This window comes from Euprymna scolopes, chromosome 15 (assembly GCF_053919585.1).
Source record: "Euprymna scolopes isolate OS-2025 chromosome 15, ASM5391958v1, whole genome shotgun sequence".
Classification (NCBI taxonomy): Eukaryota; Metazoa; Mollusca; class Cephalopoda; order Sepiida; family Sepiolidae; genus Euprymna; species Euprymna scolopes.
The window spans coordinates 99508737-99514010 of NC_136496.1; the positions used below are offsets into that span (position 1 = coordinate 99508737).

A 5274-nucleotide genomic window follows, 5' to 3' on the forward strand; every position below is an offset into this window, starting at 1 on the left:
TTCGTGTCTCTCTTAGTGATCGTTAGGAGCTCATTACTCTCCACCTTTCTGGTTTATCCAAGCGAGAAATTTGCCGCAGATTGAAATGAGATAGAAAAATGGTACGAATGACTGTGCAAAAGCATCGAAACGCCCGCAGTGTTCAGGATGCCCTTTAATCTGGCCGTCCTAGAGTTACTTCTTACAGGGAATACAATGCTATCAAGATCCGCAGCCTAAGATACAGATTTGAAACGGCTCCCCAAATCCAACAATAATGTCATCTTGTTAAAAAGTGCACTCTTTCTACAGTTAAGAACATATTAAAGAAATTAAATTTTGCGATTCTGTGTTGCAAGGCGCAGGCAATTATTTCTGTAAAGAACTGAAAGTGCCGCCTGGACTTCGTCAGATACAATGAAGATAATTACTCTTCATATTGGTCGAAAGTGATTTTTAGCGACGAAAACAAGTTCAATAGCCTAGGCAGTGATGGTAGAGAGTACGCCCGTCGGAGAAAAGACGAAGAATTTACTCCTTGGTGCCCAGTTTCAACGCTGCAAGGTGGTGGAGGTTCAGTTTTGGTGTGGGGCATTATTAGTACCAATGGTCCAGGGCCTCTAGTTCGCTTGCATGGTCGAATTAATTCGACCAAGTACATTAACATGTTGACTGAGCATTTTCTACTCCACTTTTGTCGGAATTTGGATGATAATCCTATCTTCATGCAAGATAATGCTCCCATTTCCACAGCTGGCAATGTCAAGAGGTTCCTTAAAGAACATAATATTCCATTTTTGGATTGGCCTGCACAATCTCCAAACCTCAATCCTATCGAAAACGTATGGAATTACATCAAGTAACAGCTACGCAATAACATTTCAAATCTGGAAGAACATGGGACAAAAATTAAAAAGAAATGGGATGCCCTTTCACCTAAATAATTCAAGAGAATGCCCCAAAATTTGCAGCCTGTCAAATTGCAGAAACACTATGCTACTAAATATTAACTAGTTCATTGTGTCCCTATTGTAGAATGAATACTTCTCATCCAATAAGCTGCGCCGGATATTTCAATGGGAGAAATCATTATTTAATGGGTAAGAATATGCGTATGTGTTGGAAATATGTAATCAGTGAATGGCGGTTAATACTCAGGAGAAGGGCAAAAAGTATAAAAGAACGCGGTGTAGAATGGTGTCATAAGAGTAGACGATAAAATGAGGGTGGAATTTTAGTTACTTTCTCTTTAGTTTAAGATGATGGTCATGGCACTCCTCGGACTAAATGTATTTTTTTAATATAACGAAATAATATGTATGTAATTGCGGTCTATAGGTAGTTTCGTCCAGAGGGGAAAAATTGCGGCTCTTTTATTATATACAAGACATACTGATAATTTTTTGCTCATAAGAATTAATCCAATGAATTTTAAATGTGGCGTGAGTTGGTATCAGAGATTATACTTAGTTATGTCGTAAATGTTTGGGAGTATTTTTTATGGCAACTTTACGCAATTGAAAATGAGTACTTTCATATATTTAGAAATGATATTGATCAAATGAGGTACTAATGTTATATTATTGGGTATTTTAGAAGGTGGTCACTACTTATCAAGGCCCGGAAGCCACTCAGAGATAAGGGTTATTGTAAGTACAGTACGTTAGTGTGGATATTTAATAAAGTGTCTACTTAAGGGGGCGGTTCATCAGGAATTTGTTTACGTTGGACTTGAAGACATCCAGGTTGTAGTCAGGTGGGAAGCAGACAGACGGAACAGAGTTCCACAGGCGTGCAGTTCTAAGAAAGAAGCTTTGCTCATGGAATATACGTTTTGATTTAGGCATAGATAAAGAGTGGGGAAAGTTTTTGACAGTATATTCAGCTAGACGGGTATTTTTCGTAAAAGATTGGCGAGGGCGGACCAGAGATTGGAGTTCAGACGAGCACCTGCCATGGAAATAACGATAAAACAAAGATAGGCTTGTAACGTCTCTTCTGTGGGAGAGTGGTTGCAGGGAAGAGAAAAGGGCATCCCCTACTAAGCCACGAAGTCTATTTTGTACTCTGTCAAGGCAGGATAGGCTATTTTTAGCAGCTCCTGCCAAGATATGGCAGCAGTATTCCATCCTTGGACGTACTTGGCTTTTATATAGATAGAGAATTGCATCAGGGGTGAGATATCTTCTGGAGCGGTAGAAGGATCCCACTATCTTTCCAGCGATCTTGGCAACAAACTTGATGTACATGTTCCATTTCAGATCAGGAGTGAAGGTCAAGCCCATAAAAGTCATCAGAAAAGTGTATGTTGTATAATCGTCTAAATATTGATATGCGCACTTGAAACGAAGGGTTCATACTGATGTGTATACGTGTTACTAAATGTCTGTCGTTGCTTCTTCACTATTTGAACCCCACCATTATATTGTTGCTGTCTATTTAGGATATATTCATATCTAATTGTTCATATGCGGGTGTGTGTGTGTGTGTGTGTGTGTGTGTGTGTGTGTGTATGATACATGTATTTTGGACATACCTTAACTTCATGCATCGTTGATCTTGTCCATCCTGGAATTCATCTTGTTCTTGGAGGGGAGGCTGGAATCTGTTTGGGCGAACCACATTAATTAACATTAATGATTGGTTTTATATTTTTATTCACTTTCCAGGTGTCGATCGCAGAAGAATGGGAAGTGAATATCTTTGCTTGCGTGGTTACTTCTATTTTCACATACGTCAGCTCCCACCTCAGTGAAGAGGGGACGACCTGTTAAACCGTCCGCTCTTTACGTTCAAATTCCAACTCTCTAAGGTCTCCAGCTAACCTGATCATTTCACTCGCACGTAGATCCGATCAGCTGACCATCTCTTTCGGAAAACGTCTACAATATGATTTCCCATATTTTGACAGATCTTATAAATATTCTTCATATTCATCTCACATCCATCTCTCCAGTTAGATAGATAGACCGAGATAGATAGATACAGAAATAGATAACTAAACAGATAGATCGACACTTTCTTGTGTTCGACCTATTATACCACAATCAGCCGGTCACTGGGGTGTGACCGACAGACGTGTTATAGTAAATGTCTTAAAGCGGTCTCATGAAGACATGAAGATGGGCCAGTCATTAGGGTCTGTGTAGTAAGAAGAAAATCATACCTGAGATGTTGGTTTTGGGTGTGGCTCCTTTCCTTTCTCAAGATGATCTCTTCACCCTGGTGGCATTCTGGTGGGAATCTTCATTTCTTTGTCCTCAGGGCCGCCTTTCGACTTCAGACATTTATGAAGGCATTCATGGCAGACACAAGAAAAATGACACGCGACACAATTGTAATATACATAAGGTATGACTAACTATTTTATTTTACATTAGAAATACAATATATATTACAAAAAACAATTTACAATTCATTTTTACGATTAAAAATGGATAATAGGCTTTTCGAAGCTAACTAACCTACCCTAACTAGTGTTGAGGGAGGGGGTGGCCCCCCTCATTTACGGAGAGACAGTCTATGCGTCCTCACATCATGGTGGTCGTGCAGGAAAGAGACAGAAAGATAGCAAGGGGATTATGGGAAGGGGTTTCTTTGTATCTCTACGCTCATGGACAATTTACCACCCGTCCATGCTGCAGAGTGTGTTAGAAACAGTGGCACAAGGAAATAGTGCCACATCCCTCCCTATGCTATCCGAAATTTATGAGCATTCATAAATTTCAGAAGTCCCTAATTTTCCGTGAATGGTGCGTCAACCGGCCGTCAGCAATCAATGTCTCCATGCTCTACGTTCCATCAGGAACTCAGTGAAGCAAGTTATTTTTTTCCACCAGGCTCCTGGTAGACTGGTATACTGCTTCAAATACCAGAGAGGGTAATCATCCTCGCCCTCCATCGAGGCAATGACCTCATGATTTCAGTTACTGGATTTACACTTTCTTAAGCAACCATTATAATATTTTTTAACAAAGCCGGATTTTACGTGAGTTCATCACGCCGACCTATACGTATTTGACTAAGCCGGATTGTACGTGAGTTTATCACGCCGACCTATACGTATTTGACTAAGCCGGATTCTACGTGAGTTTATCACGCCGACCTATACGTATTTCACTAAGCCGGATTCTACGTGAGTCTATCACGCCGACCTATACGTATTTCACTAAGCCGGATTGTACGTGAGTTTATCACGCCGACCTATACGTATTTCACTAAGCCGGATTCTACGTGAGTTTATCACGCCGACCTATACGTATTTGACTAAGCCGGATTCTACGTGAGTTTATCACGCCGACCTATACGTATTTCACTAAGCCGGATTCTACGTGAGTTTATCACGCCGACTTATACGTATTTCACTAAGCCGGATTCTACGTGAGTTTATCACGCCGACCTATACGTATTTCACTAAGCCGGATTCTACGTGAGTTTATCACGCCGACCTATACGTTTTTTAATTTAGTCTGCATAACATTATTTTCGTAACTGGATTTACGCTCCCTTCAGCAACCAGTATAATGTATTTTAACCAAGTCGGAGTTACGTGACCTCATCACGCCGACCTATATGTATTCCAAGTTATTACTTCAGTTACTGGACTTACGCTCTCTTCAGCAACCAGTATAATGTATTTTAGATAAGTCGGGGTTACGTGACCTCATCACGCCGACCTATATGGATTTAGTAAAACCTTGGTCTTCAGAGGTTCTAATCCAATTAATTCTGTTAGAGCAAGGAGTCTGCCGCCGAGCGACCAATAAAAACTATCCACCACGGAATATTTATTAATTATATAAAGAATTAACTAAGAAGGGCACTCAGCCTTCATGAGTTAGAATACTCAATTAGGGGGAAAAAAAATTTCCAAAAATAAACAATTCAGAAACCTGGTATACATTAAATCAATGAAATAGGGTGTTAACAATTTTTTTTCTTAAAAAGAAAACATTTTTTAAAAATCATTTCAGAGCACCTCGGTCACAATTAGAATTTGTTTACACAATGCAAACGCATTTCAGTTATTACATTCATAATTAACTTTTTCCCAAATTTCAGGGTACATTTAAAAAGTATATGTATTTTTTCAAAACTTGATTTACAAAAGATCATTAAAATTTAATTCCAAAATTTAAAAATTATTTCAAGTATTTTGGTTCATCGTTAAAATCAATTTATGTTAGTTAACTTCTTTCCAAAGTAATTCATTTATTATTATAAAAACCAATCTTCTCAAAAGGTCATAAACTTCGAATAGACCCATTTTTCGTAATACAATTCAAAAATTATTCC

At 38.9% G+C, this 5274-nt stretch overlaps 1 long non-coding RNA gene across 1 annotated transcript; it reads right to left on the reverse strand.

The window, feature by feature from the left end:
* Positions 1 to 3331: 3331 nt before the first annotated feature.
* Positions 3332 to 4488, reverse strand: LOC145294033 (uncharacterized). Its single transcript, XR_013869807.1, has 2 exons — positions 4428 to 4488; positions 3332 to 4182 (listed from the first exon to the last, which is right to left on the reverse strand). It is a non-coding gene; the product is annotated as an uncharacterized LOC145294033 (long non-coding RNA).
* Positions 4489 to 5274: the final 786 nt, after the last annotated feature.